Below are 27559 nucleotides of genomic sequence, written 5' to 3'. Positions count from 1 at the left end.
AAAAATGCATATGGTGCCTAGATATCCAACAGTACAGCAAAGACAATATAATAGGCATTATGACTGCAAATAACTAAAGCAATAGTTATAAAGTTTAGTTGTTACTAAATTTTTAAATTACATAATATTAAAAATGTAATTCCTTCCAGAAATATCTATTTGTTGGTTTACTACATAGTTATTTTATACATTTATATATATTTTTTTATATAAAATGATTATTTGATGTGAAGAAGATCTTCATTACAGATAAAGAATGTGGTATAAATGCAACAGTCTACAAAAATTAAGCTGCTTTGCGAACACAAGTAAAAGTTCTAAAGAATATTTTTGGAACTCAAATAATTAAACTACTAAAATAGTCTGTGAAAACCGTTATATAGGTTACAAAATTACATCATTAATTTCTGATTAGTTCAATAACATTACTCCTATTGTATTTCTTATCTACAGGTGAATTTACAAATTGCACTAATCCTGGGCATGGTCAAAATGCAGATACTTATCTTCAAAATCAAAAAAGCCACGTGGGAAATGTATGTTCTGAATGTGGAAAATGTTTTACCTTGAAGTCATCTCTTAGTAAGCATGTGAAAATTCATACAGGAGAGAAAGTATTTTCATGTTCTCACTGTGGGAAATGTTTTACTCAGAAAGCAACACTTGTTAGGCATCAGAAAATTCATACAGGTGAGAAAGCATTTTCATGTTCTCACTGTGGGAAATGTTTTACTCAGAAATCAACGCTTATTGCGCATCAGAAAATTCATACAGGTGAGAAAATTCATACAGGTGTAAAAGCAGTTTCATGTTTTGACTGTGGGAAATGGTTTTCTCATAAATCTTCTCTTATTGATCATCAGAAAATTCATACAGGAGAGAAACCATTTTCATGTTCTGAATGTGGGAAATGTTTTACTCGGAAATCACATCTTATTAAACATATGAACGTTCACACCGGACTCAAAGTATTTTCATGTTCTGACTGTGGGAAACAGTTAACTCGGAAATCACATCTTATTCTTCATCAGAAAATTCATACAAGAGAAAAAACATTTTCATGTTCTTACTGTGGGAAAGTGTTCATTAAGAAATCAGTTCTTAATGATCATCAGAGAATTCATACAGGAGAAAACACATTTTCATGTTCTGACTGTGGGAAATGGTTTACTCGGAAATCAAAACTTATTGACCATCAGCACGTTCATACAGGAGAGAAAGCATATTCATGTTCTGACTGTGGGAAATGTTTTACTCGGAAATCAACTCTTATTGATCATCAAAAAATCCATACGGGAGAGAAAGTATTTTCATGTACTTATTGTGGGAAATGTTTTACTCGGAAATCAAAACTTAATGATCATCAGAAAACTCATACAGGAGAGAAAAAATTTTCATGTTCTGAATGTGGGAAAGGTTTTATTCACAAATTAAGTTTTATTGATCATCAGAAAACTCATACAGGAGAGAAAGCATTTTCATGTCCTGACTGTGGGAAATGTTTTACTCGGAAAACAACTCTTATTTGTCATCAGACCATTCATACAAAAGAGAAAGCTTTTTCATGTCCAGAGTGCGGGAAATGTTTTTCTCGGCAATCAACTCTAACTGTTCATCAGAAAATTCATACAGGAGAGAAAGCATTTTCATGTCCTGACTGTGAGAAATGTTTTACTCGGAAATCAACTCTTATTCATCATCAGAAAGTTCATAGAGTATAGAAAGCATTTCTTTCATACAGGTGGTGAGAGTCCTGGGAATTATTTTTCTTTACAACTAGGATTAGGCAAAGATTCCCAAACCCGAAGAAATCTATAAAAACCCCTCCCACCTCACAGGTGCCTCAGTCTTTACCTCCACTGGAGGTGGTCGAAGAATGAAGTTGTGCATTTGATTCTTCAGAGAGAGGAGTTTTCAGTCTATATTGATGCCTGGTATACCCTCAGAGTACCGTGCTTGTCAGAGGGATGTATATGGGGGTATGGTTTGTTGTTTCTTTTTTGCCTTATTGGAGTTCTGCCACAGGCCGTCCATAATTGATCGCAGCGACTTGTCTTTTGTCCCCTTTTATGGACCTACAATACACGCCTATTCCATAACCTCTGCTGTTATATTTAAGTACTGGTTTGGCTTTCTACTTGCTGTTTGCTGGTAGGCGAGTGTCTTTTTTTTTAGTAATTATTTTTAGAAATGCCATAGCTTTAATTTGGCCATTTATATGTGTATGTATGTATAATACATATGGGCCTGAGACCGATTCTATAAATTATTCCCCTTGTTTTTTTGTGGGTCTGCTTTTGTTTGCATGCATAGTTGAAATTTTTGCGTTTCAGCCCTCAGGTTTACATGTGTCGGGATAATGCATGTCAGGAAAGCGCACATTTGTGTGCCTTGCAATGTTAATTCTTTTCACGCCTCAGCTGGTTTCCTTTTGATAGGTTACTGCACGTATGTCCTCCGCACGTATGTCCTCCGTCTTGCGCACGTCTGCCTTGGCACCCTTATAATTGTCAGTTTCTTTCCCACGCACATTTTCCATTACTGCTATATATTATCTAAATTTCACATGTGAAGTTCATGTCTCCTTGGCGTGCCTTGAATTTGTACGTTTTTAAGCTACTTTAGGAGAGGTTAAGGTTTTTTTCCCAATTCCTCAGAAAGCTTTATTGTTAAGTGGTTAATATTGTTTATTGCTTTACTTTGTCAATGCTATAATGCAGCTGTGTGATTCTGTCCTTAAATCTACCTTAGAAGGCGAGTCTCGAACACCTTCCTACCAATATTAAAGGGACAGTATACACTCATTTTCATATAACTGCATGTAATAGACACTATTATAAAGAATAAGATGCACAGATACTGATATAAAAATCCAGTAATAAAATGGTTTAAAAACGTACTTAGAAGCTTTCAGTTTAGCTCTGTTGAAAAGGCAGTTGGAAAGCCCACTGCAAGTGGGAAATAAGACACTCCCCCCTCCCCCTTCTTTTGCATATGAAAAGACCCTTTACACAAACAGGAGCAAGCTGGAGAAGGTAGCTGACGGTATTCAAATAAAACTTTAGGGGTTGGTTAGGAGTCTGAAAATCAGAGCAATGTTCTTTAAAAATAAGCAAAATTATACATTTAAAAAAAAAAAAAAACTTTATGGGCTTTATAAATAGATCATCTACAAAACATTTATGCAAGGAAAAATGAGTGTATAATGGCCCTTTAAGTATGTTTATTGTAAAAAAGCTGATGCTTTACCTCCAGCTTATTTTTGTGACTCATGTTTATTTATTATAATGCATTCAGGCCAACCTAATGCTGCTTCTATGGGTATTTGTGCTCTTTCTGTTTGTAGATTTTTTTGTGGGATTTTTTCATTCTTGAAAAAAACTGTTTCTGAAGTGCTGGCTACTCTCCCGCCTTCAACTAAGCATAAAAGGTCAGTTCAGAATTTCCCTTCTACTAGCTTTTTATTATGCTACGGTTAATGTTTCTAGTTATGTGGCTGCTGTGTCCTCTGAGGGGTGGTTTTCTTTGTTGATCAGGAATCTTTCTGATCTTTATACTGATTTTTTATTTCTTTTATACCAAACATATTCATTCTCTTTTAGGGATTTTTTTGCTTTCTTACTTTAGAATTTGTTGTTCCTTAAGTAGATGGGGATATACCAGTTTAGTGTTTAGCTATTATTTTTTTAAACCCATGGTTAAATCCATTGAAGCAAGTCAGCCCCTGTTACAGTTTCTGTCTTTTATATCTAGAAATTGGACTGAACCAGGTGTACTTTTTATTCATTCTACAAGGTTTAAGAATTTGTTTCAGGCTTCAATTACTCCGTTTTGGGAATCTATTCCCAAAGTGGTTGGGCCCATTTTTTCTCTGGATGAATATTATGTTTTCCTTTGGAAGGTAGTTCTTCCTTTTTATAGTCCTTTCAATATGAGGTCATAATCTTTTAGGAGGGCTTATTTGCAAGCAACAACTTTTGCTGATGTGGCTGTTGCTTGTGTTTTTGGCTATATAGTCTTTCTGGGCAGATCTTTTTATGCCAGTAAGATTTAAAAAAAAAAAAAACTTCTTTGTTTTTATGTGCAATGCTTTTTTGTGATGTCTTCTTGTCATCATTCATTTATGCTAGAGTATGTCTTTAGTTGTTTTTTTTTCTAGAAAAGCATAACTATAATCTTGGTCTGATAACATGATTTCTATTTCCAGACGTTATAACTTTCTTTCTTTACAAGGAAGTTTTTATTTCTGGTTTGGTTTTCTTTCTTTTTTTTGATGTCTCTGCGCTAAATAGTTTTTTTTTTTCTTCTCAGGACTAGAAGTGAAATAGCATTTTTAGAGCTCAGAATAGGGCTCAAATATTTCTCCTTTACCCAGTATCAGTGTTCCTCTGGTTTCATCTGGAAATAATAGTATAATATTTGTATTGTTTCAATGTCTTTAACTGAATTTGAGCATTAGCCTTTCTGCTTGTAAGACACCAAATCAATTTACCAGACCTATTTATATAATCTGGAGAATACTGTCAGGGTCTGTTCCCATTTTTTTGTATCCTCCCCCCTTCCAAGTCTGCCTTGTATGTTTAGTACTTAATCTAGAGTCTCTGGTAGGGGGTTGGTTATTCCTTTTTCAGGAAACTTTGTTTTAGTCTGTTCTAGTTCCTTGGATTATAACTTTAGTCTCTGATATTGAATAGGTTTCAGATCAAGGCCTCCCAAGGTAAGGTTTTTCTGTTTTATATTCTTAAGATCCTGTTAAGTCTCGTGTAGATGTGAACCTTTTCTTTGTTTCTAGAAGTAAGGGGGGGGGGTTCGGTTCTATTCTGATCTAGAAACTTTATACATTTTGTTTAGTTCCTACTATTGAATTGTTAACTTTTCTGACTATTCTGTGGGTTCAGTTTATGTCCTCAATTGTTTTTGAGAATGTTTACTTTATTTTTTTATTTCTGGGAACGTCTTTGGTTTCTGAGATTTACTTATGCAGTTTAATGCTTTTCCATTTGGTCTGGCATCAGTTTTCAGAATATTCTCCAAAGTTTTGGGTGCCCCCTGATCTGTAATTAGGTTTCAGGGTATTTGGCCAGGATGATATCTTGGTTTAAGCAGTATTTATTTTCTACAGACTGTAGTTTTGTTTCTTTAACATTAGTTGGAAAATATTTTCCCTAAAGTCTTTTGGTTCCTCAGATAAAGGCTTCTTTTCGGTGGCTTTGACGATTGAAGCTGGGGTTTGCCTGTTGGAACCATTAGTCTCTCTTTTTTCTTTCAGTTGCTCTTTGCATGGAGGTGTCATGTCTGTCCATCTTTTCACCTTTATATGAGTCTTTAGCTTTGTATCTTTTGCTATGATACAGGGTTCTGACTCGCACTGTACTCTTCCAATTTCCTCTCAAGGGTTCTGACTTGGTTGTATCTGAGGATTCATTTCCTTTCAGAACAAGTCTGTTTCTGTCTTAGTGGCTGAACTATTATTATTATCTTTATGCTGTGGGATTCTTTTGTTCATAATTCTTGATCTTTAATTTTACAGATGCAATGCATGGAGGGAGCCTTCTAGGGGTCTCAGAAGGGCTTAAGAAGTGTGGTCTCCTCACAAGGTAAGGTTACCTAATAATATTTTAAACTCCATGCATTATTCAGGGCCTTTCAGAGTTGCCCTCTTTTGATGAGAATTTTGTTCTCTGTTTTCAGATTGAACTGTTACATCTGTAGCTTATGTCTATCACTTGCAGTTTTCTACTTATGAGGATAGTATTTTAAATTATTTCCTGGGCAGGAATTTATTTCTGCTGTTTTTAATTCTTGGACGCAGTGTTTTTTCTGTCTTCAGTTTTTTCCACCTGGAAGAGTGGTCTCTTCTTTTGGTTATCTTCTATCAGATATGTTTCTGATATCTTCCTGGTTCAATCTAGTTTTTTCCAGGGTCATTGTTCGCCGGTAGTCACAGTGGTGGTAGCCAATATTTTTTTCTACCTCTGTTTATTTTCCCAGGGTGATTTTTAGTATTTTGTAGGAAGAGCTTTGGTGTTTTTTGTTTATTATAACTTTGAATGCAGTATTTGGTTTACAGATCTGGTCCTGATTTCTTTCCTTGGCTGCTTCTTTTCATCCGGATCTTCTATTTAGGTCCCTATTTTCTATTAGGATTATAGTTCTCTCAACTTGATGGCTTGGTGATAAAATCAGTTAGTTGTATACCTTTAATCTATTAATTTAATTTCAGGTTAGTTTAGATAAGAGTTTATCCGCCAGTTCTTTAAAAGGTTGGTTTTCTGTCCCTTTTTTGTTATGTTCTGTGAGAAGATTGCTGCTAATCTTTTTGTCGTTCTTCGTTTATGCCTAGCCTGACTTAGCATTAATCCTGTTATTTTCCAATTTTTTTTTCCTCCTTGGGAATCTTTATATTGGTCTTGAGGATTTTGCAGGTTTCTCCCTTTGAACCTTTGCTTCAGGTGGAAATTAACTTCTTTCTGCAAGTTATTTGTTTCATTTAGTTATTTATTCTGATAGAAGAATTTCTGCTCTTTATTTTTCCTTATATTTAGGAGAAGGTGATGTTTTCTGACGAAGACATTTGTTGTTCCTTACTTATGTCTTATTTCCATAGAATTATTCTGAGTTACTGATTTGTTTCTGTTAGAACTTTGTGGTGTTACGTTGACACTACTAAGGTTTTAGTTTGCTTGGTCATTTCATTATTTTTTTTTTTCCCTATTCTTTGAAGCTTTGGATTTATTTACTTTTTTTGGAAGCAGGTTAGCCTTCACCCAGGTGCCGTTTTGTTCTTTCTTTCGACCCAGTTGCTTTTTCTTGTTTGTTTTTTTCTGGTTGTTTCAGTGGACCGGTTTGTGCTAGACAGCTATTTCTTCTTTCTTAGATATATTTGCTACCATTTCTATGTTTTTGCTTCTTCTGAGGCAGCCTTTGGTAGGATGTCTCTAAGGCAGTTGTCTTCAGGTTTTTTTATTTTTATGTCTGTTGGGTATTTTTTATTGCATTTTTAGGCTCTATTCTGATTGTGGATTTAGTTTCTCAGTGAAAAAAAAGTTTTAGATCCCGCCTTATGGCTCTTATTCATTTTTCCTTCCTCATTTTTGCTTATCTATATGTTGGACTAAGGTACCTATGAGGAGTGAGGGGTTTTATAGAGTTCTTAGGGTTTGGGAATCTTTGCCTACTGCTAGTGGTAAGGAAGAGTAATTCCCAGGAGTAATGGATATTGCACTCTCACCACCATGAAATAAATAAATCATGTAAGGCTAAATTGTTTTTCATGTTTTGACTGTAGTTAATGTTTCTTCTATAAGATACGACGAGTCCACAGATGCATCCTTTACTTGTGGGATATTATCCTCCTGCTAACAGGAAGTGGCAAAGAGCACCACAGCAGAGCTGTCTATATAGCTCCTCCCTTAGCTCCACCCCCCAGTCATTCTCTTTGCCTACTCTAAGTACTAGGAAGGGTAAAGTGAAAGAGGTGATAAAATGTTAGTTTTTATTTTCTTCAGTTGTATTTGCAAGGCAAGCAGCAAGCTCCAACTCCGGTGGGCCCTTGTGGAAGTATTGGGCCAAATCGAAGCTTTAACCCTTTTTTCCAGATCCCTGAGGGCAGGTAGGTGCCACAGCAGGACTGTGGGGAGGTGCAGGGGGTGTTTTTTCCGGATTTAAACCTTTATTAATTATCTGGTTTTTACAGTAAGGGTTAAGTGTTACTTTCCTTGTGGGGCAAACTTAGCTACATAATTTGAATACTTATACAAAAAATGGAAACGATTTGATTATTTTAAAGCAGTTTTGCAGAACGTTTATGCTTTTTTTTTCTCTTAAAGGCGCAGTAGCGTTTTTTAAGATTGTTATTTTTTCACTAAATAAAGTGTTTTCAAGCCTGTTTGTGGTTATTACTAGCCTGTTCAACATGTCTGATATTGAGGAAAGCCAATGTTCAATGTGTTTGGAAGTCATTGTGGAACCCCCACTTAAAATGTGTCCATCATGCACTGAAAGGGCAATAAATTGCAAAGAACATATTTTCTCTTGCAAGGTGTATCCAGTCCACAGATTCATCCTTACTTGTGGGATATTCTCCTTCCCTACAGGAAGTGGCAAAGAGAGCACACAGCAGAGCTGTCCATATAGCTCCCCCTAGCTCCACCCCCCAGTCATTCTCTTTGTCGCGTTAACGCACTAGGTTCTCTCTCAGGGAGGGTAAAGTGAATGTGGTGTTAGAATTGTAGTTTTATATCTTCAATCAAGAGTTTGTTATTTTTAAATGGTATCGGTTTGTACTATTTACTCTCTAGCAGAAAAGTGATGAAGATTTCTGCTGAGAGGAAAATGATTTTAGCATGTTGTAACTAAAATCCACTGCTGTTCACACATAGGACTGAGGAATACCAGAAAACTTCAGTTGGGGGGAACAGTTTGCAGGCTTGACTGCAATGAGGTATGTTCAGTCATTTATTTCTAGACAAGACTGAGATAATGCTAGAAGGCTGACAAGATCCCCATGTGGGGAGGGTAAGCTATGTTCTGAGACTTAGTATAGAATTGAATGCTTACATGACAGGGCTAAATAGGCTGGTTGACACTAAGGCAGGGTAATCGATTATTTATTAAAAAATACTCATTGGAGACACCTTTTTAGGCACTTTGGAGTGTTTTACTGGGGTTATTATCCACATGGCATAAATTTAGTCACTTAGAAGTGATTTTTGTAGGCCTCACAACTCTGGAGTGGGAGAGGCCTAATTCGCGCCTCAGATGCGCACTTAGAATTGAGAGACTGTTTCATGCTGCTTCACATGGAGGGTCCAGCTGCTGATTGAGGGCCTAGAAGAAGCTTTATTTCCCCAAAACTGATCCCTAAGGGAAGGTAGGGCCACAGCAGTAAGCTGTGGCAAGGTGCTGTAGTTTGTTAACCGGTTGTTGGCTTTAGGCTGCTCGGTTTGGGCATTAAGGGGTTAATCGATCTGAAACTTGCTATGCAATCATATTAAAGCCTTAGGTACATACTGTGAAAATTTCAAAAGGATTGGTGCATTTTTCACTGTTTTGTAAAATTGTGTGCTCTTCTTGGATTTAGGCTGCTCTGGTTTGGGCATTAAGGGGTTAATCGTTCTGAAACTTGCTGTGCAATCTTATTAAAGCCTTAGGTACATACTGTGAAAATGTCAAAAGGATTGGTGCATTTTTCACTGTTTTGTAAAATTGTGTGCTCTTTTTATTTCTTAAAGGCACAGTAACGTTTTTTTCAAATTGTGTTTTTTCTTTGATTAAAGTGTTTTCCAAGCTTGCTTGTGTATGCTACTAGTCTGTTAAACATGTCTGACACTAAGGAAAATCCTTGTTCAATGTGTTTAGAAGCCATGGTGGAACCCCCTCTCAGAATGTGTCCCAATTGCACTAATATGTCTATACACTTTAAAGATCATATTGTTGCACTTAAAAATGTGGCCCAAGATGATTCTCAGACCCTCCCCATGGGTCTACCTCTCCCCATGGGTCACAACCAGTTAAGCCCGCGCAAGCGACACTTAGTGCCTCTAGTGTGTCTGCCCCTATTACATTGCAACAACTAGCGACAGTTATGGATAATTACCTTGCAGTCTTTCTATCCAAACTGCCAGTTTTTCCTACAAAGCGTGATAGCTCTGTTTTAAGAACAGATTATGAGCAGTCTGAAGCTTTGGTAGCCTTATCTGATGTACCCTCACGACGCTCTGAAATGGAGGTGAGGGATTTGATGTCTGAGGGAGAAATTTCCGATTCAGGAAAGGTTTCTCATCGGGCAGAGTCAGATTCATTAGCATTTAAATTGGAACACCTCCGCCTTTTTGCTCAGGGAGGTATTAGCTTCTCTGGATGATTGTGACCCTATGGTGGTCCCAGAGAAGTTGTGTAAAATGGACAAGTACCTAGAGGTTCCTGTATACACTGATGCATTTCCAATCCCTAAGAGGGTTGCGGATATTGTTACTAGGGAGTGGGATAGACCAGGTGTCCCTTTTGTCCCCCCACCTATTTTTAAGAAGTTGTTCCCCATAACTGACCCTAGGCGGGACTCGAGGCAGACGGTCCCTAAGGTAGAGGGGGCTGTTTCAACACTTGCTAAGCCCACAACCATACCAATTGAAGACAGTTGTGCTTTTTTTTAAAATTCTTTTTTATTCAAGGAGTTCTGGTACAGGACAAGCACAAATAAAGATACAGAGCAGATAAATTATGGTAATTCACAATAAAATCAATCTGACAAGATATACAATATGAAAGAGCACATTATGCATAAACAGCGGTTCTTAAAATAAAGCAGAAAAGAGATAGGAATATGGAGTTTATACAGCTCATTGTTTGAAAACAAAAATGCTTTTAGTTAGAGAAGTCCTTCCAGGATGAAAAGCAAGTGAGTTTACTGGGATATCTCTTAATACAAAGCACCTGAACTCCTTGTTTTTTCCAACAAACATAAAAAAAAACCAAACAAACAACAAAACAAACAAACAAACCCGGAGTAGCCCATCCTATAAAAGGTTATACTGAGAGTGAGACATAGCGTGTATAACAGGTTGAGTGCATATTCTCCAAATCTACATTTGTAAAGAGGTTATAACTATTCTAGACATAAGATGCAGGTCAACCGACTAAGGTAATAAGCAACTTTCCTGACACTGCTTCTCCATTAGATATATACTATGTAAGTACATAATTACATTTTCAGGCGCCTCGAATTTTCAGCAGGAGTAAGTTACAAGGGTTTGATTCGTAGAGAGTCTAATAAAAGTTATCAATTTAAAGGCTGTTGAGTGTGTATTCATGGGAGCCTGTGAATAGCGTTGCAGAAGTGGGTAACTGCAATAGGAAGGTACTACTATAAGAGTGGTAAGTATGGCTCTTACTCTGTAAGATGCAATGCCACCAGATGAAGGGCTTAAGATTTTTATGCTGCTATACCTTAAATAATTTTCCAGTATACATGTATAAGAAGGTTATAGGTCTATAGTGACTTGAAATAGTCTCTTACTAATCCAGAATATATGAAAAAAATAACCAAGGGCTGCGGTGTATGAGAGATGACCTAATATGGATAAATGTTGGAGCCCTAATCTAGGTCAGAGTACATCTGTGATATGGTACTAAAGTACATGCCAAATTAATATGAGTGAAAACTAAAATATCCTGATTACAGATGCAGTAAAGTTAAGTGGACTCTTGGCTAAAAGGGAAAGACCAATAGGTCTCAATTTTATAACATTAGTGCAACAAATAAACAAAGTAAAACAACATAAGTAGAACTGCAATAACAAAATCAGCTGCGAGTTAAGAGGCTACGCAATTAAGAATGCTGTTGGATAGGTCAGTAAACTGAACAAAGTATATATTTGGGACCCAGCCACTGGTTAAGGAGGAATGATTCTGCATTAATTATATCTGTGGCAAAGAAGCAGTCGAGGGGTTAAAGCCTAGCAAGCCTTTAATATCAAGAACCTGCTGTTCTGTATATGAGGCATTGCTAGCTCTCAGTGACTGAGAATGTAAAATAGATTAACTCATTCTGTTTCTATGGATGGCGTGCAGCCCGGTGCAAGCTAACTGTTTTAGTGTTATGTATATATTGGTTAGAAGGAAGTTATTGCTAGCCGTTACTCTTATGCCACTGCTTATACATAGAGTATAAAAGAATAAGAGGGAACATATGGGTGCTAATATCCAGTCCAACATACATCCATATTCAGGCATATTGATAAACAAGCATTGCATGCTGCCTATATGGCAAGAATGTTAAAACTAAGAGAGTAAATGTCCTTAGGGTTCTTCAGCAATATACACAAGCTGCCCGGTCAGTGTCCATGAACCCCAACTATATTGAAAGACTTATAATTTAGCCAATACCCCTAGCCAGACGAGTTCTACATTGTTTCCAGCAGAAGTACATCTTATGGGAATGGCAATACGGTGCTCTCTGCAGGTCTGTGTCCTGCTCCTTCTTTGCAGTATAACCCGTAGCCTTCCTGAGAAACATGTCCGATCTGAGGCTGGTGGCGTACACAGAGTGGTAATCATGCGAGTCCCCACACTCCACGGTACTCACACATTGTGCGCTGAGAGGGACCTCTGCCGTTGCCGCTAGACTAGAAGCGAGCTCCTCCGCTCTGAATCCAAGGGCTGTGTCCTGTGCAGTCATTGGGAAGGAGACGAAATCCATGCTAGGCTCCAACCGGTTCAGGTAAGTGAGAGTTGTTCCGATCTCCGTAGTTGTTGTTACCTCACCACCCCGTAGGGGAGATAAGACCATGAGGTAGTCATCTGCATCACTGACATAGGGTGTGATACTGTTTGCCATAGTCCGGAAGGTGGATACATGGTTCTGCGGTCGGGGTGGTTGTTCCGATGCCTTAACGGTTGTGCATAGGGCCATACAGGACGCTAGGAGTCTATCCAGCCTGGGTAGGAATATGGCCGTAATTTCAGCGAGTAGGCCATTGTCGTTGCCTGCTTCGTTAGCGATTGTCATATCCATTGTTCAGGGTCAGGAGGGAGGTTGATATGTAGCTGCGGTATAATGAAACTATATACAGTGTGGCAGCAGAAAACATGCCAAGGCGCCAAACGGGTTTTTCAGCATTAATCTGCTTCTCTGAGGCCAAGGGGTGGTGTACCTTGATCCAGAGGAGTTCCCGGGCACAGAAAATTGCCAAGGGAAAATCGGATGGCGAGCTATTTAGCCACTTTTTGCCTGAGGTTGCACAGAGCCTCAAGAGTCTGCGGCCATCTTGGGTCGCCGCCCACCGGAAGTCCGACAGTTGTGCTTTTAAAGATCCTATGGATAAAAAGTTAGGTTTACTTAAGAAAATCTTTGTTCAACAAGGCTTTCTTCTCCAACCTATTGCCTGCATTGTTCCTGTAACTACTGCAGCGGCTTTCTGGTTTGAGGCGCTGGAGGAGTCGCTCCAGACGGAGACCTCATATGACGAAATTATGGATAGAATTAAGGCTCTAAAGCTGGCTAATTCATTTATCACAGATGCCGCTTTGCAATTAGCTAAGTTGGCGGCAAAAAATTCAGGCTTCGCCATTATGGCACGCAGAGCGCTTTGGCTCAAGTCATGGTCGGCCGAGGTGTCGTCAAAATCCAAATTGTTAAATATCCCTTTCAAGGGAAAGACCCTTTTCGGGCCAGAATTGAAAGAGATTATTTCAGAAATCACCGGGGGAAAGGGCCATGCTCTCCCCCAGGACAAGCCTTTTAAGACCAAGCTAATTTTCATTCCTTTCGTAATTTATGGGAGCGGTCCCGCTTCAGCCTCTACAGCTGCAAAGCAAGAGGGTAACGCTTCACAGCCCAAGGCAACCTGGAAGCCTTATCAGGGCTGGAACAAGGGTAAACAGGCCAAAAAGCCTGCAGCTGCTACCAAGACAGCATGACGGGGTAGCCCCCAAACCGGAACCGGATCTTGTAGGGGGCAGACTTTCATCGCTCAGGCCTGGGCAAGAGATGTTCTCGATCCCTGGGCTTTAGAGATTGTTACGCAGGGATATCTTCTAGAATTCAAGGACTCCCCTCCAAGGGGAAGGTTCCATATTTCTCGTCTGTCTACAGACACGACAAAGAAAGAGGCGTTCTTACGCTGTGTAGAAGACCTACATACAATGGGAGTGATCCACCTAGTTCCAATTGCGGAACAAGGGCTGGGGTTTTACTCAAACCTGTTTGTGATTCCCAAAAAAGAAGGAACTTTCAGACCAATCCTGGATCTCAAATTTCTAAACAAATTCCTCAGAGTCTCATCATTCAAGATGGAGACCATTCGGACAATCTTACCTATGATCCAGGAAGGTCAATATATGACTTCTGTGAATCTAAAGGATGCGTACCTGCATATCCCAATCCACAAAGATCATCATCAGTTCCTCCGGTTCGCTTTTCTAGACAAGCATTACCAGTTTGTGGCTCTTCTATTCAGTTTAGCCACTGCTCCCAGAATTTTCACAAAGGTGCTAGGGTCCCTTCTGGCGGATCTAAGACCGCGGGGCATAGCAGTGGCGCCTTATTTGGATGACATCTTAATTCAGGCGCCGTCTTTTCACAGAGCCAAGGCTCACACAGAGATTGTATTGGCCTTTCTAAGGTCTCACGGGTGGAAGGTGAACATCAAAAAGAGTTCCCTGTCCCCACTCACAAGGGTTCCCTTCCTAGGAACACCAATAGATTCGGTAGAAATGAAAATATTTCTGACGGAGGTCAGAAAGTTGAAACTTTTAACTACTTGCCGAGTTCTTCATTCCATTCCTCGGCCATCTGTAGCTCAAACTGAGGACGATATTCAACGCGCTTCAGGCATGGCCTCACCTAGCTGCGGCCAAATTAATAAGATTTCAGTCGGACAACATTACGACTGTAGCTTACATCAATCATCAGGGGGGAACAAAGAGTTCTCTAGCGATGAGGGAAGTAACCAAAATAATCAGGTGGGCGGAGGCCCACTCCTGCCATCTATCAGCAATTCACATCCCAGATGTAGACAACTGGGAGGCGGATTTTCTAAGTCGTCAGACTTTTCACCCGGGGGAGTGGGAACTCCACCCGGAGGTATTTGCCCAGCTATGGGGCATTCCAGAGTTGGACCTGATGGCGTCCCGTCAGAACACCAAGGAGCAATATTTTAAAAATTAATTTAAATTAGTGGTTTCTAAATACAAAACAAATTTTTACTCAGTAAACCACTAGTATAGAATTATAACATCATGTTTGAACTGAGAAAGTTTTGCCTCGATGTAATTCCTCCTTCACATAGGCACGATTTTGGAGGATTCCAATTGGTCACATTAATTTGAAGGAGGAGGAACTAGATTCATAACGCCTGCCTTTTGATAAAGCCGGGAACCCGGCGAAACATGTCAAGGGAGGAAGGGGGAGCTCATGGGAGCTCAGAGTAGTTTTTAACAAATACTTGCTGGGAATAATTTGTTAAACTGGAACCTATATAGCTTAACTGGTGAAACCAATATTTTAATAGTTCACTCGAGACTGCATGTAATTAAGCAAACAATACAGCATTGAAAGCTCGAGCAAATTATATCATAGAACACAGTGTGTTCAAAATGGCAGCGATCTGCATATAAGAACGCTACAGAATTGCCAACACTCATTGCTAAGCCATACTTCAAGTCCTTTGCTAATATAGGTATTTAACTATTTAATATTCGAATAAAAGCTGCAATGAAGCAGCAGGGCAGAGGATTTAGTATGTTTAGCTATTAATACTACATAAGAATGAGTGTCACAACCGGCAGTGTCTCACACTACTCAGACGCTGAAAGAGACTTACAGGGAATCTGATACTGAGGGGATCTCTGATAATTAAGTCTTTTTACTTAGTATTTTGAGACTGCCAATAGCAGCGAACACAGTACTAGATACATTTTGATTTTGACACATAATGTGAATATACGGCAGAATTGGCAGAGTCCCAAGTACACAAACACTGCATGGATACTAAGTATCGTTCAGTCTAACGAACCATAGGCTATGTAATACATGTCACAAAGTATTCAGGGGCATGATAGAATTACAGCTGATATACAATTCTCATACAGGCAGAATGTCAGCCTTTGAAGTGGAAGACAATAAAATTGTTTTACCTGTTGTGCTCCAACAAGTTTGATTATCAATTAGGGTCTATCAGTGGGTCAGTCAAGCTATTCTAGGTCTCTACAAAGTTTACACCAAGCACTATTAAGTCCTGCAATTTCCATCTATATATATTGAGGAATCCTATCCAAGACAGTTACCAGCCACAATTAATTTAGTGGATATTCTCAATCATATTTACTAACGTACCAGTAATGATTTTATTACATTATTAGTAATTTTTTGCAATATACATGAATACATTAGTATGATATGTACTGCTCAAAATATTACTTTATAAATATTACTTATTGAAGCCAAAACTACTGAAATAATTATGATATAGGCAGTATTACTGTCAATCTTCAGTACTAATTATTTACCCTTTTTAAAGTACAGTTAGTTTGATCGATGAGTTCACCAGCAGGTGATGGTTACTATAATATTAACCCCATGTTGATTGTAGACATACAGTGATAACTGTTAGGATTATTACCACAAAGCAATTTACCAAGGTGAATTGTGCAAATCTATCACTTTATCCAACCTACAGAGGGGTATTCTCTCACTACTAATACAGGCTGAAGTGTGCTTGAAAGGTACTATAATGCTTACTATATAACTATATTTAGACAAATGATATGTAGCCAAACATATGCTACAATAATAATTTTGTAATTTTACATTTTTTACTCTATTGCCTCATTTTACCTATGTTCTAAATACACGTAGCCATTATCACGTTCTTTTTGTGATGAATTACATTAATAACCACGCTGCACAAGGAATGAATGGGTGCTGCTTATGTAGAGAGTATACTCTACTTTAATTTCACTCCACTGACCCTAATTTAAATTTACAAGTGACTGACAATCCTAGCCGTGGGTCCTCTAATCTGCCAACAGACAGTATTATAATAATTGGTTCCAAACACAATATCCAGTCTCTGTACTGGGAATATCAGACCAGCATTTTAGTTTTAACTAACCCATATTTTAAATAAATTCTAATAAAGATTTATGTTTTAACTTGTGTGATTCTTTTTCCAACTCCAGTAAATTGGGGGTCATTTGAGTGCTTACCTAGTATCTTTTTTCTGTTAGTTTCTATAGCTAACTTTTTTGAATGTAACTTTGTTGATACATAGCACCTAACCACATTAACTGTAAAATATTAAGGCCATTGACCTTATTACAGAACGGTAAAAGACCCAATGCAAATTCTATGAGTGGTGCCATCTATTCTATCTGAATTCCTCTCTACGGATCCAGGTCCCGGGACCCCAAGGCGGCATTGATAGATGCTCTAGTAGCGCCTTGGTCCTTCAATCTGGCTTATGTTTTCCCACCGTTTCCTCTTCTCCCTCATCTGATCGCCAGAATCAAGCAGGAGAAGGCGTCAGTGATTTTGATAGCACCTGCGTGGCCACGCAGGACTTGGTATGCAGACCTAGTGGACATGTCAACTGTCCCACCATGGACACTGCCAATGAGGCAGGACCTTCTAATACAGGGTCAGTTCAAGCATCCAAATCTAGTTTCTCTACGTCTCACTGCTTGGAGATTGAACACTTAATTCTTTCAAAGCGTGGTTTTTCTGAGTCAGTTATAGATACTCTGATCCAGGCTAGAAAGCCTGTCACCAGGAAAGTCTACCATAAGATATGGTGGAAATAGCTTTGTTGGTGTGAATCCAAGGGTTACTCATGGAGTAAGATTAGGATTCCCAGGATATTGTCTTTTCTCCAAGACGGTTTGGAGAAAGGATTGTCGGCTAGTTCTTTAAAGGGACAGATATCTGCTCTGTCTATCCTTTTGCACAAGCGTCTGGCAGAGGTACCGGACGTTCAAGCGTTTGCACAGGCTTTAGTCAGAATCAAGCATGTCTATAAACCTGTGGCTCTGCCATGGAGTCTAAATCTAGTTCTTTCAGTTCTTCAAGGGGTTCCGTTTGAACCTTTACGTTCCATAGATATTAAGTTGTTATCTTGGAAAGTTTTGTTTTTGGTAGCTATCTCTTCTGCTCGAAGAGTCTCGGAATGATCTGCCTTACAGTGTGATTCACCTTATCTGGTGTTCCACGCAGATAAGGTAGTTTTGCGTACCAAAACTGGTTTTCTTCCTAAAGTTGTTTCTAACAAGAATATTAACCAGGAAATAGTTGTTCCTTCTCTGTGTCCTAACCCATCTTCGAAGAAGGAACGTCTTTTGCATAATCTTGATGTAGTTCGTGCTTTAAAGTTCTATTTACAAGCAACTAAGGATTTCGGACAAACATCTTCTTTGTTTGTTATCTATTCTGGTAAGAGGAGAGGTCAGAAAGCGACTGCTACCTCTCTTTCCTTTTGGCTGAAAAGCATAATCCGTTTGGCCTATGAGACTGCTGGCCAGCCGCCTCCTGAAAGAATTACTGCTCATTCAACCAGAGCAGTGGCTTCCACATGGGTTTTCAAAAATGAGGCTTCTGTTGAACAGATTTGTAAGGCAGCGACTTGGTCTTCACTGCATACTTTTGCCAAATTTTATAAATTCAATACTTTTGCTTCTTTGGAGGCTATTTTTGGGAGAAAGGTTTTGCAAGCAGTGGGGTGCCTTCCGTTTAAGGTACCTGTCTTGTTCCCTCCCTTCATCCGTGTCCTAAAGCTTTGGTATTGGTATCCCACAAGTAAGGATGAATCCGTGGACTGGATACACCTTGCAAGAGAAAACAGAATTTATGCTTACCTGATAAATTACTTTCTCTTGCGGTGTATCCAGTCCATGGCCCGCCCTGGCAATTTAGTCAGGTAAAATTTTTTTGTTTAAACTACAGTCACCACTGCACCCTATGGTTTCTCCTTTGGCTTCTTAACCTTTGGTCGAATGACTGGGGGGTGGAGCTAGGGGGAGCTATATGGACAGCTCTGCTGTGTGCTCTCTTTGCCACTTCCTGTAGGGAAGGAGAATATCCCACAAGTAAGGATGAATCCGTGGACTGGATACACCGCAAGAGAAAGTAATTTGTCAGCTAAGCATAAATTCTGTTTTATCTGATAAAAGTATGTCGCAGGATGATTCTCAGTCAGAAGGGAATCCGATTATACAATCTAATTCTCCCCAAGTGTCACAACTATTAACGCCCGCACAAGCGACGCCAAGCACTTCTAGTGCGTCTAATTCTTTCACCCTGCAAGATATGGCCGCAGTTATGAATACTACCCTCACAGAGGTTTTATCTAAGCTGCCTGGGTTGCAGGGGAAGCGCAGTAGGTCCGGTGTGAGAGTAAATGCTGAGCCCTCTGACGCTTTATTAGCCATCTCTGATGTACCCTCACAACATTCTGAGTTGGGGGTGAGGGAATTGCTGTCTGAGGGAGAGATTTCTGATTCATGAAAGATGTTCCCTCAGACAGACTCAGATATGACGCCCTTTAAATTTAAGCTAGAACACCTCCGCTTGTTAATCAGGGAGTTTTTAGCAACTCTGGATGATTGTGACCCTATAGTAATTCCACCAGAGAAATTGTGTAAAATGGATAGATATCTAGAGGTTCCTACTTACACTAATGTTTTTCCGGTAACTAAGAGGATTTCGGACATTGTTACAAAGGAGTGGGATAGACCAGGTATTCCCTTTTCTCCCCCTCCTACTTTTAAGAAAATGTTTCCCATATCAGACACCATTCGGGATTCGTGGCAGACTGTCCCTAAGGATGAGGAAACTATTTTTACCTTGGCTAAGCGTACAACTATACCTATTGAGCACAGTTGTGCTTTCAAAGATCCTATGGATAAAAAATTAGAGGGTCTTCTAAAGAAAATATTTATTCATCAGGGTTTTCTTCTGCAACCTATAGCGTGCATTGTTCCTGTAAATACTGCAGCTGCGTTTTGATTCGAGGCTCTTCAGGTTGAAACCCCATTAGATGATATTCTGGATAGTATTAAGGCTCTCAAGCTAGCTAATTCTTTCATTACAGATGCCGCTTTTCAACTGGCTAAATTAGCGGCAAATAATTCAGGTTTTGCCATTTTAGCGCGTAGAGCGTTATGGCTTAAGTCCTGGTCTGCTGACGTATCTTCAAAATCTAAGCTTTTAGCCATCCCTTTCAAGGGTAAGACCCTATTCGGGCCTGAACTGAAAGAGATCATTTCAGACATCACTGGAGGAAAAGGCCATGCCCTTCCTCAGGATAAAACAAATAAGATGAGGACCAAACAAAATAATTTTCATTCCTTTTGAAACTTCAAAGGTGGTCCCTCTTCTTCCTCCCCTGCTGCAAAGCAGGAGGGGAATTTTGCTCAATCCAAGTCAGTCTGGAGACCTAACCAGACTTGGAACAAAGGTAAACAGGCCAAGAAGCCCGCTGCTGCCACCAAGACAGCATGAAGGGGCAGCCTTCTATATCCCAGGAGTGGAGAACTGGGAAGCAGATTTTCTAAGTCGTCAGACTTTTCATCCGGGGGAGTGGGAACTCCATCCGGAGGTGTTTGCACAATTGATTCATCAATGGGGCACACCAGAATTGGATCTGATGGCATCTCGTCGGAATGCCAAACTTCCTTGTTACGGGTCCAGATCAAGGGATCCTCAAGCAGTACTGATAGATGCTCTAGCAGTACCTTGGTCGTTCAACCTGGCTTATGTGTTTCCACCATTTCCTCTCCTTCCTCATCTGATTGCCAGAATCAAACAGGAGAGAGCTTCAGTGATTTTGATAGCACCTGGCCACGCAGGACTTGTTATGCAGACCTGGTGGACATGTCATCTCTACTACCGTGGACTCTGCCACTGAGACAGGACTTTCTCATTCAAGGTCCGTTCCAGCATCCAAATCTAGTTTCTCTGCGGCTGACTGCCTGGAGATTGAACGCTTGATTTTATCCAAGCGGGGATTCTCTGAGTCGGTCATAGATACCTTGATTCAGGCTCGAAAGCCTGTCACTAGGAAGATTTACCATAAGATATGGCGTAAATATCTTTATTGGTTTGAATCCAACGGCTATTCATGGAGTAAGATCAGGATTCCTAGGATTTTGTCTTTTCTCCAAGAAGGATTGGAGAAAGGGTTATCAGCTAGTTCCTTAAAGGGACAGATATCTGCTTTATTAATTTTACTGCACAAGCGTCTGGCAGATGTTCCAGACGTTCAATCGTTCTGTCAGGCTTTAGTTCGGATCAAGCCTGTGTTTAAACCTGTTGCTCCGCCATGGAGTTTGAATTTAGTTCTTAAAGTTCTTCAAGGGGTTCCGTTTGAACCTATGCATTCAATAGATATTAAGCTTCTATCTTGGAAAGTTCTGTTTTTAGTTGCTATCTCTTCGGCTTGAAGAGTTTCTGAACTATCTGCATTGCAATGCGACTTGCCTTATCTTGTTTTTCATGCTGATAAGGTGGTTTTGCATACCAAACCTGGATTCCTTCCTAAGGTTGTTACTAATAAGAACATTAATCAGGAAATTGTTGTTCCTTCTCTGTGTCCTAATCCTTCCTCTAAGAAGGAGCGTCTGTTGCACAACTTGGACGTGGTTTGTGCTTTGAAGTTTTACTTGCAAGCGACTAAAGATTTTCGTCAAACATCTCTGTTTGTTGTCTATTCTGGAAAACGTAGAGATCAAAAAGCTACGGCTACCTCTTTCTTTTTGGCTGAAAAGCATCATCCGTTTGGCATACGAGACTGCTGGACAGCAGCCTCCTGAAAGAATTACAGCTCACTCTACTAGAGCGGTGGCTTCCACATGGGCTTTTAAAAATGATGCTTCTGTTGAACAGATTTGTAAGGCTGCGACTTGGTCTTCACTTCATACCTTTTCCAAATTTTACAAATTTGATACTTTTGCTTTTTCTGCGGCTATTTTTGGGAGAAAAGTTCTTCAAGCAGTGGTGCCTTCTGTTTAGCCATCTGTCTTGTCCCTCCCGTTCATCCGTGTCCTGTAGCTTTGGTATTGTATCCCACAAGTAAAGGATGAATCCGTGGACTCGTATCTTATAGAAGAAAAGTAAATTTATGCTTACCTGATAAATTAATTTCTTCTATGATATGAGGAGTCCACGGCCCGCCCTGTCAATTTTAGACAGATTATATTTTTTTTATTTAAAACTTCAGTCACCTCGGCACCTTTTAGTTTCTCCTTTTTCTTCCTGTACCTTCGGTCGAATGACTGGGGGGTGGAGCTAAGGGATGAGCTATATAGACAGCTCTGCTGTGGTGCTCTTTGCCACTTCCTGGTAGCAGGAGGATAATATCCCACAAGTAAAGGATGAATCCGTGGACTCGTCGTATCATAGAAGAAATTAATTTATCAGGTAAGCATAAATTTACTTTTTACTCAGCAATCAAATCTTCTAGATCATCAGACAATTCATACAGAGCTAAAAGCATTTTAATGTTTTGACTGTATGAAATGTTTTTCTCAGAAAGCAACTCTTATTTATCATAAGGAAATCGTTAACATCAGAGGGGGACACATAGTAATCATCTGCACAATGTTGTCCTCTGGGGGGGTACTTTTGGAGTTGTTTGATGCCCCTTCTGCACCTCAAGCAGTTATTTTGTTGCCTTGGGGCCTCAGATGTCCATATATAGTATTACTAGCCAAGTGATCACATGGTATAAAAAAGTGTTTATTCGAGTAAAGGTTCATTCAAGGGAGACCCTATTTGCAGATCATTCATTTAAAAATGCTCAAAGGACCTTGTTTATATGTTGATAAATTCTCCTTTGAAATGTGGGTAATGTTGAGGGCATTATAGTCAGCTGATCACTAAGGTAACATTGTGACCCTAGCTGGAATTTAAATCGGCCAGGTGTATTTAAATTGACACCTTTACAGGGTGAGACCCTATGTTAAAATAAAAAGTGTAAGAGGCCTCCAGAAGCCTTCTCTGGATTAAGATAGAGTCTCCACCCCCCCGGTAAAAAAAATAAAATGTTTTTTTTATTTTTTTATTTGGTTTTCATTTGTTAATTTTTATTAAAAAATGCTGAATTATTCTCTATTTGTTTTTTTAACACCTCCACAAAGTTTTGACTTTAGAGTTCAGAAAAGTATCTGAAATGATGTTTAACTTTTTTATTAAAATTGTAATAAAAATATGAATTTTTTTTCAGACCTTTTGTTGTAGATTTTTCACATCATGATTAGGGCTGGGCGATATGGGAAAAAAAAAACGGGATTGCTATTTAATCGCGATTTTCTTATAAATGACTAACACCTTCATTTTGCATTAAAATTTTTATTTAACACTAGAGAATTTTAATGTACATGTTTCTCAATGTCCAATACACTCTTGGAGCATAAAAATAAAAAACAAAAAATAGTTAAAATAACATTTGCTGCCTGTGATGTGATTAAATAGTAGCCACTAGCCAGTTATTAGGTCTTATGACACACAACATTGTCATGTTTTCTTGGACAGTCATTCTAACTGTGGACAGTGGTATGATTAACAATTGAAGCAGTGTAAGCCACACACACAATTATATACAGTGTGTATGTATATATATATATATATATATATATATATATACACACACACACATTCATACACATACAATTTTATATATATATATATATATATATATATATATATGCTTACCTCAACCTCGGGTTATAGAGTGCTTATCCTTTACTTGAATTGTATATATCTTTGGATGATTGCACCTTACAACTGACTAATTTTTAGTCTGCTTTCTGTGTTTTGTGTATCTCCACTTTAAAAGTTGATCTTAAATATTATTGGACCACTGAGGAAGTTGTTTCACTCTGGCTGGCTGTGGAACATTATTGTTTTTAAATTTTGTACTGCACATGGTATAGATACTTACAAAATGCAAGCCTCACAGTCAAGTGGGGTTCATAACTATAATGAAGATGATGTTAACACGGACACTTTTGTATTCACTGATGAGGATGCCGAGTGGATTCGCACCACTACGGATATACGTGAGTTAAGAGGGGACAAACTCATTGATATTTACCATTGATTGTTAAATTTACGTAAACGCAAGGTTGATTATAACTTACATGCTGTTTATCTATCATGCTACCACAAGAATAAACAAATACCCAGGGGGTTTAGAGTCTGCAATATTCCTACACTAGGCCACTCTAATCCTGAATTTTGTCGTAAATGGTGTTCTATTCTCAACAAATGTACCTATGATCTCATGCTTCTCACTATAGAAGAAGTTAGCAGGTTGGAAAATAAGATGGAGATGGAGATTGACATCATCAATATGAATAGCTATCAGATATTGATTGATGACAAAACTGAGGAGTGGGTGCTTAAGTTAGAGAAACTAGTCCCCAAATATAACAATGAGTTGACAGCATTTAAGAGTTGAAATTGACTACCGAGAGAAACGGGTTTATAAGTGGCTCTATGGTAAGGATGAATTTGTTAGAACATTCAGACCTAGACGCAGAAACCCTAGGGGGAGGACACATATTGACACAGTAGACACAAGTGGAGGGGATTCGTCAGAGGGAGATTCGGATAGGATACAGAGTGAGGATAAGGATGTGCACACTGGTATTATCACCAGGTCAGCTAATAAACCTCCCACTACACAGTCAAAAACGGGGTAGGCAATATCCCAGACGAGGGGGGCACAAAAAGAAAAACATACAATCGGAAGAAAAAAACAACATAGTCTTTAATTTAAGTACCAGACTAGTCATTGTTAGTGAAACTAATTTACTTAATAGGGGGCTATCCTTCATACCTACCCCCAGACATGATAGCTTCCAAACAGATATTGATATATACAAGTTTCAGCGGAACTTATATATTAAGGAGTCGTTTAAAGACGCTCAACCTCAGATTGATTCAAATCTTAGACAATTTAAACCTTTATCCAAATTTGACCCTCAGACCACTAATTCCTCCATTATGAGTTTTTCTAGACTCCTTAGACACAATTGTGAGATGCAATTGGATGAACATAGATTTTCCAATTTACCTACTGATGAGAGACAGGCATTACATACACTGACTAATGACCACAGTATTACTATATGCCCCGCTGACAAGGGCGGAGCAATAGTAGTACAGGATTACTGTGATTACAGACTGGAGGCTATGAGGCAACTGTCTGATCCTAAAACCTATATGAAGTTACCTGGAAATCCCACCTGGGTTTTTAAAAAAAATCTATAGATCAGACACTTATGTTTGCATTACAGTCCAACATTATTAATCAGTCTGAATTTGATTTCATGTGTGTCGAACATCCGATTACACCGAAATTATATTTACTCCCAAAGATACACAAGGGCCTGGTTAATCCTCCAGGCCGACCAATTGTGTCTGCCAGAGGATCTATCTTCTCTGGCATCACTGAGTTTATTGATCACCATTTGCAACTGGTGATCTGTAACTCCTTTTCATACCTACAAGATTCTTCCAGTATGATTCATATATTAAAACAACATACTATTCTGCAAGCCAATGATATTTTGGTCACTATGGATGTTGACCGTCTCTATACTGTGATCCCACACTCTGAGGGGTTGGACTGTCAAAACCATTGTGAGTGAATCTAGTCACTATTCTGGTCCTGTGTTAGTTTCTTTTTGAGCTCATGGAACACTGTCTCACTAAGAATTATTTTAAATTTGAGAAGGATTTTTTTCCTCCAATTATTCAGCACGGCCATGGGGTCACATTTGGCCCCGGTTTATGCTAATCTTTTTATGTTGAGCTATGAGCTGCTCACTATGAAACCTCTAACACATCCACATATCTCTTTATACACTAGGCATATAGATGATCTGTTCCTTGTTTGGACAGGCACTGAGAGGCAACTCGAACAGTGCACCTATGATCTGAATAGTGCCAAATCACCTATCAGACTAAAGTTAGAATATGATTCCAACAGCATTCATTTTCTTGACCTGAATATTTTCAAGGTTTTTGAGAATGGGGGGTATCGCTTTGGCACGTCTCCATTCTCCAAGCCCACGGATTGAAACTCTTTGTTGCTATCCAGTATCTGCCATCCACAACACCAAAAGATGGGAATTGTCCTCTCGCAACTTACCCGAGTGGTGCGGAATAACTCAGAGCCTGAAATTCTCCAACAACAATCTGACTCTATGTGCAATAAACTATTGGCTAGAGGATACCGGTCTACTGATATAAACAAGGCAAGAGTGAAGCTAGCACAGGAAACACAAATGACCCTACTTTACAGGGATCGACTGCCACAAACTAAAGAGGACTTACTTTTGAATTTCATTACAACTTACTCTCCAATGCATGAAGAAGTGCATAAAGCCATTCACAATAGATGGTATATAATACGCGCAGACAAACAGCTAACACAGTGGAAGAAGAGACCACCACGGGTGGTATACCGCAGAGCACAAAATATTCGGGATATCCTGGTAAAGACGGACCCGAGTGGCTTATATCAGAAGGACACCTGGCTTAAACCCACAAGAATGGGATGCTTCAAGTGTGGGGATTGCATCACCTATAATGGGATGCTGACGGGTGACAGCTTCCAACACCCCCACACCAACAGGAGATTTAAGATCCGGCATAGGTTGTTCTGCAATAGCAATTTTGTGATCTATCTACTAATTTGTCCGTGTTCCCTTTTTTACATTGGGAAAACCACTACTACTTTCAAGGAGAGGATGGCTAACCATCGCCATGCTATTAGGGAGGCCATTTAGAGCGGCACCTCTGAACAGCCGGTGGCCCGACATTTTGTTCTGCACAAACATAATGCCTCCAGTCTGAAGACTATGATCATTGATCATGTGCCTCCCTTGAAGAGAGGGGGAAACAGAGGGAGAAGGCTACTGCAGATCGAAACCAAGTGGATCTATACCATGGATACAGTTGACCCAAGGGGTCTTAACAACAAGATGGACTTTGTCAACAATTATCTATGTACTTTTGATGTATTAAACATTTCAAGAATTCAAATCCTGTGAGTGCCCTCCTCCACGCACAAATATATATACACACACACACTCTTATCGCATTTGTAACGCGTCCGTCTGTGTCGCCAGTTGCCAGTTGCGCGCGCATCCTGAAAGAAGGTGGACTCTTTCACCACACTGCCATTTTCGGAATCTACCTGGATGCAGCGTAGGCAAACACCGAAACCGCCAACATTGCAAAATAATAAAGTAATTAATCCCTAATCAGCAAGTAACATAATTACAATATTGACCCCTTAACTGCCAACCCCCACATTGCAATAAACCTAATTAACCTCTTAACTCCTAAACTGCTAACCCCCCACAACGCAGATAACTAATTTAATTACTAAGCCCCCTAACCTAACACCCCCTAAATTAACCCCAATACTAAGTTACATTTAAAGGGACAGTATAAACTCATCATATAACTGCATGTAATAGACACTACTATAAAGAATAAGATGCACAAATACTGATATAAAAATCCAGTATAAAATGGTTTAAAAACGTACTTAGAAGCTTTCAGTTTAGCTCTGTTGAAAAGGCAATTGGAAAGCCCACTGCAAGTGGAAAATAACACACTCCCCCCTCCCCCCTTCTTTTGCATATGAAAAGACCCTTTACACAAACAGGAGCAAGCTGGAGAAGGTAGCTGACGGTATTCAAATAAAACTTTGGGGCTTGGCTAGGAGTCTGAAAATCAGAGCAATGTTATTTAAAAATAAGCAAATTTATACATTTTTTAAAACAAACTGTATGGGCTTTATAAATAGATCATCTACAAAACATTTATGCAAAGAAAAAATGAGTGTATAATGGCCCTTTAAATAAAACCTAACATTAAATTACAAAAAAAAAATCTAAAATTACAAAAAATAAAAAACAAATTACAGAAAAAAATAAACAAATTAATCAAAAATAAAAAAATTAAACCTAATCCCTATGAAAATAAAAAAAGCCCCCCCCCCATGAAACAACCCTTAAACTACCTATAGCCTTTTGTAGGGCATTGCCC

Source organism: Bombina bombina, chromosome 4 (assembly GCF_027579735.1).
Source record: "Bombina bombina isolate aBomBom1 chromosome 4, aBomBom1.pri, whole genome shotgun sequence".
Classification (NCBI taxonomy): domain Eukaryota; kingdom Metazoa; phylum Chordata; class Amphibia; order Anura; family Bombinatoridae; genus Bombina; species Bombina bombina.
The sequence above is the reverse complement of the archived record's forward strand: the minus strand, read 5'-3'. Positions refer to the sequence as shown.